At 46.1% G+C, this 16,233-nt stretch overlaps 1 protein-coding gene across 1 annotated transcript in view; it reads right to left on the bottom strand.

Moving 5' to 3' along the window:
* TMEM132D (transmembrane protein 132D) overlaps window positions 1-16,233 on the bottom strand; it is a 527,204-nt gene that overhangs the window by 145,596 nt on the left and 365,375 nt on the right. The window lies entirely within an intron of this gene.

Genomic DNA, 16,233 nt, shown 5'->3' with positions numbered 1-16,233 from the left:
CTGAGCTGCCTAGATTGGATTTCCCAAAGCTGCAGTCCACTCAAGCCCGGGGCACAGAATTTTAAGGGCGTCTGAGGGTGATCTGGCTTTGCTATCCAGCGGGGCTGAGAGAGAATTGCAGAGAATCAGAGGTGAGGCGTGAACAGGAGGGCGGGGCCAAGGGATCCAGACGGATGAGCCGGGAGAAGCGGCCAGATGTTACTTGGAAATAGGAGTGATTATGACAAGGGTTCGTTTTTAGACATTCTAGGTTTCCCACAAACACGTATCTGGCAATGAATCCCAGTTGGACGATCAGGACGATTTTTACAATTATTTTGGTTCATTTCATTCACTGGCTATCTCTTCTGCCTCTTTAGAGTCAGCTTTTCTAAATCACTGGCTCTACTAAGTGACAGGTGAAAAGCAGGGCAGGTGTGGTACCAGCCACTCCCTGAGGGAAGAGGAGCACAGGTGACAACGAACCCAGGAGGCAGCGAGGACAGACGCTTTTGAACCCTTCGTGACCAAAGCAACTTCCCCCATCAGATCTGCCTGTAGAGGTGCTGAATTTCACATACTTGCAAAATGATCACTGACTCCGACCTTTAGGACGACGAGGCTTGGCCTTTTGTAAAAGGCAAAGCTCTGAAGCATCTTTATCACGCCATCAAGGCACGCAGATTTATCAGGAAGAAGCTCAGAGATGAATGGCAGGGGCTCCAGGGAGCTGCCTCCTTAAAGGGAGGGATGGGATGGAGTACCAGGATATTGGGGGGGCCAGAATAAAAGGAGGGAGGGAGGGGAAGGCCGAGAAGGCAAGGAGGGGGAACTCCAGGGGGAGGAGGAACAGAGACAGGACATCAGAAGACCTGCGATGAGAGCCCAGTTGCAGAGGTTAGCTTTCGTCTGAAGCAGCGATCTCGCAGCCGGAACAGGAGGAGCGACCCTGGGCTGTGAGCAGTGATTAGAGAAAAGTGGCCCCTGGTTTTTAAATCCTGCAAGATTTACTCTCAGCTTCTGAAAGAAGGACGCTTAACTCTCGGAGAAACAGTGGCTGTGATAAGAATTAGACACAAACTGCGTCAGCCGTTGGGGATTTATCCCCTCTCCAGCTTGCTTTTCTTAAGACGTACGCTGCCGTCTGTCTGGAACGTCTGACGAGGGTTCTGCAAGGACAGGAAACTTGAGATCAGGGTGCTGGAAGGCATTTGTGCGTTTTGTATCTGGAAATCCCACGAATGTTGGTCTGACTTCCCCATTCATGAAATGGGACCATCCTTCTTTTGGGATTTGCCATCTCTGGTCACAGGGCAAAGAGAGATCCACAGAACAGAATCAGCGAAAGTTGGATTGTTGAGTGCAGGAGCTGGGCTCTACCACTGAGGCGCATGGGAACTCGTACGCAGTGACGCCTGCACACAGTCATGTGACCTTTCCCCACTCTCTGCCCCTCGAGGTGCCAGAACCTCGAGGAAGCTGAGCGACCTTGGCTTCCATCGGAATGCGGGACTGTTCTTACCTGCACATTTGTCTTATGGAGTTCACTTTACCAACAATACATTATAAACTTCATGTATTCAAATCCTTCCCATTCTCCAACACCTGTCTACAACACCAGCAACAATTTTTATTTTTTAATTTTTTATCTTTTTTGAAAAAAAATTTTTTTGAGGTTACAATTTTTAAAAAATTTTATTGAAGTGTAGTTGATTTACAATGTTAGTTTCAGGTGTACAGCAAAGTGATTCAGTTATACACATACATACGTACGCACATATATATATATATATATATTTTTTTTTTTCTTTTCAGATTCTTTTCCATTATAGGTTGTTACAAAGGATTGAATATAGTTCCCTGTGCTCTACAGTAGGTCCTTGTTATTTATCTATTTTATATATAGTAGTGTGTGTCTGTTAATTCGTAACCCTTAATTTATCCCTCCCCCCACTTTCCCCTTTGGTAACAATAGTTTGTTTTCTATGTCCATGAGTCTGTTCTTGGTTTGTAAACAGAATTTGTATCATTTTTTTAAGATTTCACATATAAGTGATATCATATGCTATTTGTCTTTTTCTGTCTGATTTACTTCACTTAGTATGATCATCTCTAGGTCCATTTATGTTGCTGCAAATGGCATTATTTTATTCTTTATTATGGCTGAGTAGTATTCCACTGTATAAATGTACCACATCTTCTTTATCCAGTCATCTGTGGATGGACACTTAGGTTGCTTCCCTGTCTTGGCTGTTGTAAATAGCGCTGCAGTGAACATTGCGGTGCACATGTCTTTTTCAATTACAGTTTTCTCCAGATACCTGCCCAGGAGTGGGATTGCTGGATTGCAGAGTAAATCTATTTTTAGCTTTTTAAGGACCCCCCATACTGTCCTCCATAGTGGATCAATCATTTTTAAAGTGCTCTATGTACTTCATCTAATTTTACTCCTTCAGGAACCTTGCCTGGCTGTCCTACCAAGTCTGGTTTTCCTTTTTTTCCCTTAGGTCCCTTGCCTGGCCAAGATGTAAAGGAAATGCAGTCTGTTTTGAGCTAGCTTTCTTCTTTTGAGGTGCTGATGAAAACACCCTAAGTTGGGAATTCTTAACCTGGGGGCCACAGCAAACATTAGGAAGATCGTGTGTCCTGAAATTGTGTTTTTCTTGACTGAGTCCGTAGCTTGCCTGGGCTTATCAATATTTCTGATGCAGCAGGGTGTGCCCCAGCTTCCTGACAATTTCCTCTGTAAATTCTGCACATGGTGATCTAGCTTTAGAATATCTCATCATATGTGTCTTGGCAAATCAGTGGAAATTTGAATTTTAATTCCTTTTTTGTAAATATTTAGCACTCGAGAGCTTCCAGAACTCCTGCATATTTGGCAATATTTATCCCTTCTTCCTGTTTAGCTGTAAAGCCAAGGACTGTACCTTTGCAGTTTGAGTGTTGGGGTGTTAGACTGAAAAGCGTAGCCATGCTTGTCCTGTTCCAAGTGTGTCTGGTGCAGAGGATAACGCCTGGTAGTCATCAGAAGGAAGCTGCTACGTTATAGGAGATAAATACAGAGGCACAGGTAGAAGTATGTAAAATACGTCTGCGTATTTTATAGGCAGGGGTTCTCCACTGCCGCCAAGGCATTGGAATTGCCTGGGAGAACTTTACAAATAAACTGAAGTCCAGGCACCACCCCCTTCACATTTCTGATGGTTCTTGAGTGGGCCAGGCACTGATTTTCTTTCTTTCTTTCCCTCTTTCCTCCTTCCCTTCCTTCTTTCTCCCCTTCCTTCCTACCTTTCTTTCTTTCTGCCTTCCTTCCTTCCTTTCTCTCTCTCTCATCTAATCTCTGTCCTTCCTTCCTTCCTTTCCTTCCTTCCTTCCTTCTTCCTGCCTTCCTTCCTTCCTTTCTCTCTCTCTCTCATCTAATCTCCCTCCCTCCCTCCTTCCTTCCATCTTCCTTTCTTTTTCATCCAGGTGACTCTACCATGCCAGCAGGATCGTGAACAGCTGCATTAGAGGTTTATAAAGTTTAATAATGTAGACACCTGTGCTCTTGGAAGTATTCTGTATGTAATGGTATTAGACATAGAATGTACTAAGTTAGTGGATTTGGGAAATAAGATCAGTAGAATCTGGGAGGACACAGATGCACCAAGAAGAAGAATTTTCGACGTCCATGAGTACAAGAGTGAGGGAGGACAGGGACAGTGTTCCAGCCAAGGGGGCCTGGGGGTCTGCATAAGCATAAAGTGTTCAGATGCCGCTTCTGGTGGCCTTAGACACACAGCCCCGCCCACCCAGCCTCCCCTCCTCCCCTCGTAGGCGAGTCAAATAATGAGCCATACGGACGGACAACACTTGATGTGTGAGTTCCACGTCAAGTCTGTTGAGTCCGGGCAGGGTTTGCGTGGGACACAGTGCGGTCCCCCAGGGAGAGGCCCAGTGCTGGGTCACACTTACAGACCCAGGAGCTGCCTGCGGTTTTAGTGTCTCCCGCTGGTGTGGCCGCTACCAGCGTAGGTGAGACAAGGAGCCTTCTTCCTGCCCTGTCTGGCTTGCAGCTGTCCTCCGCATGGAAGACGAGCAAAACGCAAGCAGAGGAGGGGACGCAGCCTCTCACGGGCACCTCGAATCCTTACTGACTGGCTCCACACATGTGAGTCTGGAGACATCTTCCAGTGGTCCGTCCTCTTTCACGGAGGAGATGAATAACACCTCCTGGATTCAAACAGGTCGTCTCATTTCCCAATAAGCTTCTCCTTTGTGCTCTGGGTTCAAAATGCAGGCCTTTCAGATGAGCAACAAAGACATACTGTGCAGCACAGGGAATTACACCCATTATGTTCTAATAACATTAACGGTATCCATCTGCAAAAATACCGAGTCGCTACGCTCTGCACCTGAGACTAACACAATACTGTAAATCAACCATACCTTAATTTTAAAAACATCTAAGCTTTTTTTCAGTGGGAAGAGCTTCCTTCAAACAAAGACACAACTGCTCGTGACACAGCCAGAGGCCTCCCCAAATGTGGGGGAAGTGAGACGGCTGTTCAGGAAACGAGCTGTGGGTCAGGCCAGCAGAGGCACAGGCAGGGAGCACACCCTCCAGGGCCGTGGCTCGGACACCCAGGACAGAGGACCGGACTTGAGGCTTTGCAGGGCCACCTCATGCCTCTTTTTCCAAAGTGACAGAACAATTAAACTTCACTGAGTACTTTTAATGTGCCAAGCACTGTTTTAAAGCCTTGTTTTGTCTTACGCCGTCCTCACGGTCTTCCTATAAATAATAGTTACTTCCTACCAGTTTTGTAGACGAGGGTGACACACTTGTGCAGGGCCACCCAGCTTCTGAGTGAAGGAGACAGGAGATCTGCCTGCAGGATGCCCACTCTTGGTCACTGGGTTCTATGCCCCCACCTCTTTTTCCAGGGCAAGGACAGGCATGCTGACTAGCAACGAAGATCACTAAGGCAACTTCTCATCCCCCACTAGAGACACAGGTCAGTACGTTACACAGGGCTTACTCAAGACCCCGAAACTGGATGCTTCCAACGAAAGCTGCACAAGCAAAGCTGGGACATTTCTGTAACGAGATGCTTTGAGGTTAGCTTGCCTTTAGGCTGTTCTGCCGACTCTTTAAGTTCCACGATGTGTCTCTAAATCAAAGTGGAGATGTGGAAACTAGAGCATTCGATACAGAAGCCTACCATCCCGTCGGACCATATAGACACTGACCTGCTGGCATCAGAACAATTTGGAGCTAAGTATTTCAGAGGCAAGTCCATGCATCTTAAAGCTACCTGTATTTTTTTTTTTTTTCCTTCAGATTAGAAAACCAGCATATTATGGTAGGTCCTTAAACAGCATGCCAATGATCAGACTACATTCTGCAACCACCCACGTGGGCAACTGGCTTCCACTGTGAGAGTGAGTGTCGTGGAGAAGCTGGCAGGGTGGGTGGGGGAAAGCAGAGAGTGAAATTCCATTTCCAACTTAGATTTTTCCAGATGGTACTCTAAAAGATAATTGGGTAGAATTTCTGGAAACAGAAGTCAAGCCAGAGCAAGAGCGAATTCGGCATCAGAATGACCTTGCCCTTAGACAGTAGCGTGAGATGTGTTCCAAGAAACTGAGGACACTTTCTAGAGGTCATGTGATGAGTGAGGGCCACGTGTTACTGGGTGGCAAATTGTGGTGGGTGGTGTCAGTGTTCCACCCAGGCCTCCTCATATCCCTCTAGCATTTCCACATGCCTTACCTCTGGCTGCTAAGTGCTTTTTTCTCTTTTTAATTTTAATTTTAAAAATCCTGTATACAATTTTTAAAGGTTACTTTCCATTTACAATTATTACAAATATCAGCTATATTCCCAGCGTTCTACAATTCAACCGTGAGCCTGTCTTACCCCCAGTAGTTTGTACCTCCCACATCCCCACCCCTATATTGCAGCTCACCCCTGCTCTCTCCCTGCGGGTCACCACTAGTCTGGTCTCTATGTCTGTGAGTCTGCTGCTTCCTTGTTATATTCACTAGTTTGTCGTATTTTTCAGATTCCACATATAAGTGGTATCATACAGTATTTGTCTTTCTCTGTCTGACTTACATCACTTAGCATAATATCCTCTGAGTGCTTCCACGTGGTTGCAAATGGCAAAATGTTCATTCCTTTTGATGGCTGAGTAGTATTCCATTGTGTGTATATATACCACATCTGATTTTCTTATTCATCTGTGGATGGATACTTAGGTTGCTTCCATGTCTTGGCTGCATAAATAGTGCTGTGATGAACACTGGGGTGCGTGCATCTTTTCAAATTAGTGTTTTCATTTTCCTTGGATATACACCCAGGAGTGGGGCTGCTGGCTTATAAGGTAGTTCTATTTTTAGTTTTCTGAGATGCCGCCATACTGTTTTCCATAGTGGCTGTGCTGATTTAAGTTCCCACCAGCAGTGTTCAAGGGTTCCCTTTTCACCGCATCTAAGTGCTCTTGCTTTTGGCATTATCTACCCGTGACCTTCCTTGGATGGCTCTTCTGGAGTTTCTGAAGCCTCCTTGCCCACAAGTGCAAAAACCTGCACATGCCTCAGAGTTTACTTCCCCCGGAGGCGGCCCTGGGCAGAGTCTGATGGTGGCGAAGGGGAAAACCCAGCCCCCTTGCTTCAGTGGGGCCAGTCAAGGGCGCTGCTCATGCTCCAGAGTCTCCCCAGGGGACCAGGCTGAACCACCCTGCATGTGCCTTCTGAAACGGCACCGCTGCTTGGGTTCTTCCTTCCCGCGTTTACTCTCCCTGATCTCTAACTGGTTTCCTGGAGGACTCTCCCTTCATAAATCACTTGCACACAGATTCCTGTCTCAGGATCTGCTTCTTGGGAAATGGAAGGAATTTTTAAAGTCAGGCGGACACCCAAAACAATTGACAAACGCTATGTGGAAGATGCTGGCAATGGAAGAGAAATGAGGAATGAGCGACGGGGTGGAGGGGCCATTATCCCCGGTACTAAGCATTTCCAGCTCTGCTGGGAGGAATCCTCCTGACCAAGCCAGTATTTGTCTGTGATGGTGTTTTGGGAATTTGCATCAGACCCAGACACAGGCTACCAGATTCTCCCAAATGGAAGAGCCATGTCCTCCTTTCCTCCCTTCCCTCACGTCTCATTTTCAAGATTAAAATAAAGATATTACTCAAACAAATTGTTCCTTCTCAGACATTATCACAGTCTTCAAGGTTCCTACTATTGACGTATATTTTCTAACTTTCTTCATTAGCATTTGCAGAATAAAAGCCTTTCCTTATGGAGTAAAATATACATGACCCCTTTAACCTATGTACTTTACAGTGAGATTTCTGTCACCAAAAATTTGTCTTCTCCCGTCCTCTGGTCCCCACCTCGCCATACGCTGAGGTTTGGTAACCAGTTATTCCAGAGAAGCAAAATGGAGAGGTTGCAGCTTGACCTGAGTCACACTGCATTTCTGCCTTTTATTTCTGTGCCTCATCACTGTCCACCCCAATATGTACGTCATTCATTCATTTATCCAAATGATGTTTCTGGAATTCTTGTTGTTTACTGAGTACTCTTCTGGGTGATGGGGATGCAACTATGAAGGTTAGTTTAAAAAGATGGAGATCCAGTGGTGCCCCAGAGCGAGCTGATTCTGAGCATCTCATTTCACCTCCACAAGCAGGGACATCCTTTTGGTAACTTGACATTGACATGGGTGGGAATATTTACACCACGGAAACTGGCAACTGCCGTAACTCAAGGTTCCCGCCGAACTCCCTGAGAGCAGACGACTGAAGACCCTTGCTCTTCTAGAGCGTATGGTCTGGTGGGGAAGACAGACACTAAATAAATGAGTAATCACCTCAGCTAATGTAAAGTGGTGACTGTAAAACGAGGTGAGAAGCAGAGGTAGCAGGTGAGGTGAGAACTGTGGTCGAGCACAGGGCGGTAAGGCTAAGTTTCCGGGGGCAGCAAGGCTCAGGCTGTGGTCTCTATACGGGACGGATAGGAATTCAAAGGGTTCCAGGCAGAAGGAATTGTATGTGCAAATGCCCTGTGCTTGGAGAGAGTGGGACGGGTTAAAGAAAATAAGAGAAACCAGTGTGGCTGGAACACCCAGAGGGCCTGGAATGGAGGGACGAGCTGCAGCAGCTGAACGGTGGGTGCACAGTCCTTGTAGCCACATTCAGAGCTGGCTTTTTCAGAATCAGCAAACCACGGTCAGTGGGTCGAACCTGGCCACGGCTTGTCGAATCACAGATCATAGGCTAAAAGCAGCTTTCACATTTTTTTAAAACGTTCTTAAAAAAGGAAAAAGAGGGGGAGATGAGCTAAGATGGCAGAGTAGAGAGACTCACAGCTTGCTCTCTCCCACTAATACACCAAGAATTACATCTACAAGCCCATCGAATCGCACAGTGTCTCTTGCTTCAAAATACAGGAGGATTCTCACAAAATCCAGCAAGAAAAAAAAAAAAAAAAGAAAGAAAAAGATAAAAGGAAAAATTGGTGCAGGACTGGTCCTGCAGGGAGGGAGCTGCATAGGAAGAAAGGTACCCTCACCCTGGGATGCCCTCTCTCCAGCTGGAAAGTCAGTGGGGACAGAAGTGGAGCTTCCGAGGAGGCTCGGAGGAGAACGTGGCACCTGCTTGGCAGGCAGAACTGAGGGAAACTGACACAGAGGGTCCCCGCGATCCCCAGCCCTAGACGTGAGCCAGCAGGGAAAAGACGGGACTGGCTGCTGATCAATAAACAAGTTTATACTGTAGAGCACAGGAAACTATATTCAATATCTTGTAATAACTTATGGTGAAAAAGAATATGAAAACAAATATATGTATGTTCATGTATGACTGGGGCACTGTGCTGTGCCCCAGAAATTGACACAACCTTGTAAACTGACTAGACTTCAATTAAAACATATATATTAGCAGGAAAAAAAAAAGAATATGCAGGCTACACAGCATATGGCCCACAAAGCCAAAAATATTTACTACCTCACCCTTCACGGGAAAAGTTTGCAAATCTCTGCTCTTATCATAAGAGAAATGGGAAATTACTAAACCTCTAAAAATAATAAACTCACGTCCATTTCAATAAGCAAATGTTTGGAAATACCATCACCAGAAGGCATTGTGAGGCGGTCAAATAAAATCTGCAACTGGGAGAAGAATTCATAGACCAGACTGACTTGTATAAGGTAATAAAAAGTTACAGAATGATCGTGATTGAACTAGCAATAATAGGTCAAGCCAAATTACAGATTGTCGCAATGGGGAAAAAAATGAAGAAAGAGTGATAGTCCTTCAGGTGAGTTATGAGTCTTGCAAAAATGTCAGCAGAACATTAGAATTTCAAATGGAGTGAGGGGCATTCTTCATTGTGTGGAAACATCTGTCATCTTAGGCCCTGCCCTACAGGTGCCGACAGCAGGCCCCAACTATTATGACAGCCAGACCACGCCCGGCTATCTGCAAAGGGAACCTCAGACCTGCTGCGTATCTCGGCTCCTTGGTCTCATTTATCTGCCCTGCCGGGCCCGTCTCTGAACCAGGTGAGGTTCAGAACTGGTCACTTCCTTCCTTTCCTTCCACCGCACATCCTGTTTTCAGCCCCGAGATCCTCTAAAAGCGTGAGTGTAGGGTCACTGGGGGTGAAGGTGGGGATCCCTGCGGGACCCTCTGCAGGGAGGAGCGGCCAGACCATGAGTACTTGCTCTTTTCCCAGTGGGGAGGTGGGACAGGCCCCCCTGAAACTTGTGGCCACACCCACCCTCCATCTGACCACTCAGTTAAGGTTCCTGAGTGGTTCTGCAGTGGAAACACTGAAGGAGGGCTCTCTCGATCAGTCCACGGATGAGTGGGGGGTCGGTAAGGGCTGCGTTTAGGAAGTCAGCCCAAGAAGGGGTGAGGTCTCCCCTGGAAGCACGGCCGCCACCTGCTCGGCTGAGCAATTCCTGACCCTCCCCTGGACGTCTCCCACTGCACAGTGTGCCTTTTGCCTTTCCTTTCTGATGACAATGGTGGCTCTTAGAGCTTACATTTCAGCATATAGTTCCTTCCTGGAAAGGCCCACTGCTGGGGTCTGCAGTAGAGGAGCCTAGGGCTCAGTCAGCCAGCCCATGAATGGGTTTGTTCTTGTCTAGAAACACAAATGGAGTTTCCTGTATTCAGGGCATCCTGGGGGCCACCAGGGCACTGCCACCTGCAAAAGCAGCCGTACACATCTGAATGCGAGTCCATCAAATCATCTGCAGCAAAGGGTGAAGGGCTTGAAGACATCCCTATGGCTGCAGCACTGAGAACGGATCAGAGGTGGACCAGAGCAGATGTGGGTGGCCCAGGCAGAAATTCTAAAGAAATAAGGCTGTAGGAGAGACACGCCTGAGCCTGGGTGGGCGGCGGGGCAATTTGTAGGAATTTGCAGGACTGACGGTGTCTATAGATGAGCTTCTGTTTTGAATTCTTTAAGCTCCTGTTGGTAGAGTCACCATCTTCCGGTGCCATGACTATCTCCACCGGTTATCACCGAATTTGCAGGGACACAGACACATCGCAACGGTATTCGGTGCTCCTGATAGCCGCGAGGACACTGAAGCACGTAGACCAGCCTTCCCTGCAGCAAGGAAGGGCAAATGAAGAGGCAGAAAGCAGGGAGGATACCTGACGAATTTCAAGGGCTCCTTGTGTCTGAACAAGGGTTATGTGACGTGCCCTTGACAGAAACTTAGACCTCACCCAACTCTCACCTCACTCAGCATCTGCGCCCTAAACGTCCGTCATACAGGTCACTGCTGATTGCTGTTTGCCTACGGAACACAGTAGAGTGCAAATACCACGCAAACCTACTGCAAAGACATATTCCTAATCTTTTAAAAGATGTCGTATTTAATAAAATCCACCAACGAAGTCTCAGAGAGAATTGCTTGAGTCATTTGATTCACGCACAGAACGACTGCCAAACGAGGACACGGCAGAGTTAAACACACCAGTGTCTGAAGAAGAGAAAATCAACAAGGTTGATGGCAATTTAGGAACTTTGAAAACACAGGATGTGGCTGACAAAAGCACAAGATAAGCCTCTGAGAAAAGTTGATGAAGACCTAGATTGCTTTTTCAAAATTGATCAAAACTGAAGGAGGTTTTTTTTCCTCCTAAAAGATTACCTCTCCTACCCAATCAATGCTGATTTCAGTCTTCATCTGTGACTAAGGCCGTAATTCTTTTTTTTTCCTTTTTTCTATTTTTAGCTTTTTTTTAATTGAAGTACGGTCGATTGACAATGCTGTGTTAGTTTCTGGTGTACAGCATGGTGATTCAGTTATGCTATATACATACGTATTCCTTTCATATTCCTTTTCACTCTAGGCTATTACAAGATATTGAAAGCTGTCATTCCAACTATAACTTTTGCTTATTTAAGGCGAAATAACTGGGTCCTCTCTGTCTTACGTTTCACTTATAAATAGTAATTTCCTAATCAAACCTCATTTTAAACTACTTTTATTGTGGCATTTTAGCCTCTATTTTACAGAGATTGACTTTAAATGATTTTTTTTAAAGAGTGTATTACCCTCAGCTGAAGAGGGCTTCCAACATTCACAGTAAGAGAGACACGGGGCTGAAGTGGAAGGGATGGAGAAGCCACGAAAGGTCTTCCCTCAGTAACAGGGAAGAAAGGCAAAATTCTATTTAAAAGTGAAATCAGAGGGGAGGGTAGAGCTCAGGGGTAGGGCACATGCTTAGCGTATGTACGAGATCCTGGGTTCAATCCCCAGTCTCTCCATTAAAATAAATAAATTAATTGACAAATAAACCTAATTACCTCCTCCTCCCCAAAATTAAAAATTAAAATAAAATAAAAGTGAAATGCTCTTGGAGTGATCCAGGAGTTGCCCCCTCCCACCCGGCCCCCAATCAGAAAGTGTTTTCCACATGTGAGTTGGAACTTCTGCCAAAGAAAAATAAAGCTAATTCTTTCATCTCCACGTCATGACATTTTTCTTATTCACTTGGAGACAGAGAGATATTTTATTTTATATGTTTCTTTTTGTTGGGAGGTTTTTTTTTTTAACTTAAAGAAAAATACAATTCGTATGCCACAGACACATTAGCATCCTTGCCAGGGCTACAGACTGTCTGAGATCACACTTGTCTGCCCAACCAGGTAACGGGGATATCGTAAACCCTTCCTGCCCAGTGTCTCCGATGAAATCCTAGATGCTCCTTGGGCAGAACGCACAAAATCAGAATGCAGTGGAACTGGCAAAGGCGGTGAGCCAACCGGTGGTGTACAATTAGCCCCTGAGCATCCGAGTCTCTCCTCTTCGGGGATTGGGAAGAGAGTCTGTCTTTGAAGTACCAGCTCTGCATGCAGGTGCCTTTTCCCCTTCCAGCTTGAATGGATAATTGTACATGACATAGCATTTCTGCCTAGACTTACTCTCCATCACTTTTAATTAGAAATATTTCCTCTGCTCCGTCTGGGTACTCCGTGCTTCTCCCACCAAACCCTCCACTTCTATGTATTTATTTTTTAAGAGAGAACACATTGAGAGGGACCTCTCTATTAAGACTCCATCTCTATTAAGACATCCAAACCCGTTCTGCTCGCCACAGGACAGGCCAGTAAACCGGGAGACGAGGTGTTGGGGCAAGGAATAGAGACTTTATTTGGAAAGCTGGCCAACCGAGAGAATGGCAGACTCATGTCTTGGAGAACCATCCTCCCCCCAGTCAGAATATAGGCTCCTTTTATACAAAAAAACAAGGGAGGGGGTGTGGTTGGTTGCTGCAAACTTCTCGGTGCAGGAATGCTTTGTTCTGCAGCTGTCCCCGTGGGCCAGCTCCTGGTGCTCCTGCAAAACCTCCAACAAAGAAAACTGTTGTTCTCTGTTCTGCAACTTGTCATCTTTGCGTGGGTGCAGAGCTAGCAAGACTAAGCCTGGGAACAGGGCACAGGGTTAAAGCCAAAGGAGCAGATCGAATATGGAGTCAGATTGGTTCTTTTCTATTACAAGCTGGCTATGTCAGCAGAAGGAAGACAGTTTGGAAGGAAATTCTTCGTGTCTTGACAAGGGTTTTTAGTACCTGGTCTTAGAGGAAGCGCTATAGCTCACTGGAACGGCCAAAGGACTGTCTCCATCAGGAAAGTGAGGTTGCATCCTTGAACGTCCACCCCTGACCGCTAAATTGCACGCAAAACCTTAAGCACAAAACTCTAACACCGTCAGCGTGATGTTGCAATAAACGGCGTGCAAAGATGAATTTTCTTTATCTAGCTGTGGTCTCTTGAAGCATGCAGCTGGGGTAGAAATAAAGAGTCTACGCTCATGAGAAAATGCAAACAGGACAGTGCCGATCGGGATCAGGGCTAACTCTCCCAGCGGTCTTCTCAACTCCCGTCTGACGTGACAAATGGGAGCGCTGCGAGGCTCAGACGTTTCATCCTTTTGCAATAAAAAAATAATTCAAATATGTATCTAGTTAATTCCTGTTTCTTTAGGCTTAGCCGTTAAACTCCCCCGTGAACAAGCCACACCACGTCCCCTGATGGATACATAATTGTGCTCCGGTCCTCAAGTGCTCCAGGTCTGAGGTTGAAGAATTAATTTGCTGGTTGAGGTTAATAGAATGTCAATGAATTTCTTGGTATAAGTGTCAATACATTCAGTTAAGCTTCATGATTTAAATATAATTAAAGATAAACTTTAAGTCAATGCTGCCTTTCTGCTTTCGGGCCTGATGGGTGATTTGCTGAAATCTCACAGAGCTGCTGGGGAGGAGAATGTCATCAAGAAGCTTGTTTTTCTCATAGAAGCACCTAGGTGTGTTTGTCACCAGTTCCGTGTGAGGAATAGAACTCACTGCACATTATTTTATCTAAGGCTTCAAACACCCACCTATTAGCCTTAACGGTTCGCGTCACTCCCGGAGAGATTTTACAGCCTGGAAGTTTATCTGGCCATTGCGAACACTCTCTAGAAGACAGAGCAGCTACGGGCAGTGAAATGCAGTGGTTCAGAGAAGGAACCTGGGAGTGAATTTCACCCGGAATAGGTTCCTGGTTATATTACTAGTTATGTTGCCTACTATTTCATTAAGCCTCAGCTTTCTCAACTGTGAAGCAATCAGTCATCACAACTATCTCTGCACAGAGGGTCCCGTTTAATCAGCATCCCCAGGGCTAGGTCTGCCTCATACACCAGTGCAGGTTCTGCATTGCCCAACTTAACGATATGCCCCTAGAATTGTTCAGTGCACCACCTGTGCACCGTACTCACAGGGCTGACCACTATGCAGAGAGATAGATGCAACTATTGATAAATTACCTATTTACACATCTGTTTCTCTTAGCAGAGAGTGAATGTTTTGAGGACGGGAAGTAGTCCTTCCCCTTCCTCTCTTTTCCTTCCCTCATTCCATCTTTTTTCCCTCCTTCCCTCCCTTTCAACCCTTCCTTTCTTTTACTCAAACCTTACAGACCCCCATGCATTCTAGATTCTCAGCAGATGAGTATTCAATAATGCAGTGGTTCAATAGCTGTGTGAACAATGCTGGCTTTGCTCAAAATCCGTTCTCCCCTCCCTCTTTGTCAGCAGAACCCAATGTGTTCAAGTTGGAAATACCTGTCCCCGCCCCACCCCAGCCACATGAAATAACTGACTGGGAATTAGGTCATACGTGTATTTCTGACCAATGAGACGTAAGCAGAAATCTATTTTGTGGAGCTTCCAGGAAACAGGTTCCCGCCCTCTACCCTGACAGCAAGGTGCAGTTTCAGAGGGCATATGCTTTTTACCCTCCCTCCTTTCTCTTTCCTGCCTGGAACACTGATGTGATGTCTGGAGGTGCAGCTGCCATCTTGTGATGGTGAGTCATAGCAGGAAGACAGAAGAAGGAGATGCCATTGTATCATTTAGCCATTATACCAGCCATGGGATACCTCCTGACATCTTTTCATCGTTTGGGATACACAAACCCCAACGTCTTAAAGGGAATTACATTTGGGCTTTGGTTACATGCAGCTGAATGCCATCTTGGCAGTACAGAGAGGGTGTACAATTCTTGCTGTGTGTATCTGTGGTGTCTGTGTGCTGGGATACAGAAAACAAAGCCAGGAAAAGGAACGTTCGCTTTTCTGGGCAGAATGTGACAAACTGAGTGCTGATTGCCCGTCTCCTTAATCAATGACCCTTCTTTAAAAATTCTAACTTGATAAAAATTATCTGTTCCTCAGGCTGTCTTTTTCCCCCCCAATTCAGATGTCAGTCCTGCTGTATTAGCAGTTCTCTATCTGCGTCTCGTCAGGTGAACTAGGCAGGAAAAAGTTTCTGCTAGAATGCTTGAAAACACAATCACAAGATTATACCTCCATTGTCTAAGTGCTCCCAGCCAGGTAGCTGGATCTGATCCGCCGGAGTCAACACCCCTCTATCATTCATTCTTTAAATGCCCCGCTTAGCGGTTGAGAGGCAACTTGGGGCAGCTCTAAACAGTTGGGGCCCAATCTGCCAGAAGGCTAATTTGCAAAGATCACTGCCTGATGAACGCGATGGGAGATGTGACAACTGGATTTGCCTGCAGCAATGAGAATAGCCAAAGGCATGATCAGTCTCAAGTGACAAACAGGGAAGGGGAGGGGACAAGTTTCACGGAAGAAGAGATCAGAGCCAGGTGAGCTCAAGCAATTTCAGCACGCTTGTGAGCGCTCTTTATCTGTGACATGTGTAAGGGTAAAGCATTGGGAAGGAAATCTACGATTTCAAACACTGCAAAGACCCAGCGGGTCACACAGGGAGGGGCACAGCCGAAGGAAAACAGCAGTCGGGGGGACAGTCACCAATCGGAGAACTTTCTGGAAAGAAGTGCAGTCTTGGCAGGTCTTCTGATTTTTAAAAGATAAAAATCTATAGTCTATTTTTTAAAATGGAAAGCTCCTGGTAGTTAAATATTTACAACTAGTTCAAAATTTCTTAAAACCGCCATGCAGGCCAAACAAGCATGTCAGGCCAGGTTGAGCGCAAACGGCTTGAAATCCTCTTCGAGGAAACTTACAGACTGGACTTTCCATTCTTTGCTGCCATGCAGCTGGGAGCAGGATCAAGGTTTCTGGAGAAGGGACCTGAGCTTGGCATCCACGGTTTCTGAGCAGGGCTGCCTGTATGCTTCTGAAGGGGATTTAGTTTGCTGCCCCTTCGAGGGGCATGAAGTTGGGGTTCCGAGACCTTTGCACGCAGAGCGACTTAAT

Source organism: Camelus ferus, chromosome 32 (genome assembly GCF_009834535.1).
Source record: "Camelus ferus isolate YT-003-E chromosome 32, BCGSAC_Cfer_1.0, whole genome shotgun sequence".
NCBI lineage: Eukaryota > Metazoa > Chordata > Mammalia > Artiodactyla > Camelidae > Camelus > Camelus ferus.
This window is presented reverse-complemented; position numbering and strand designations above follow the sequence as displayed.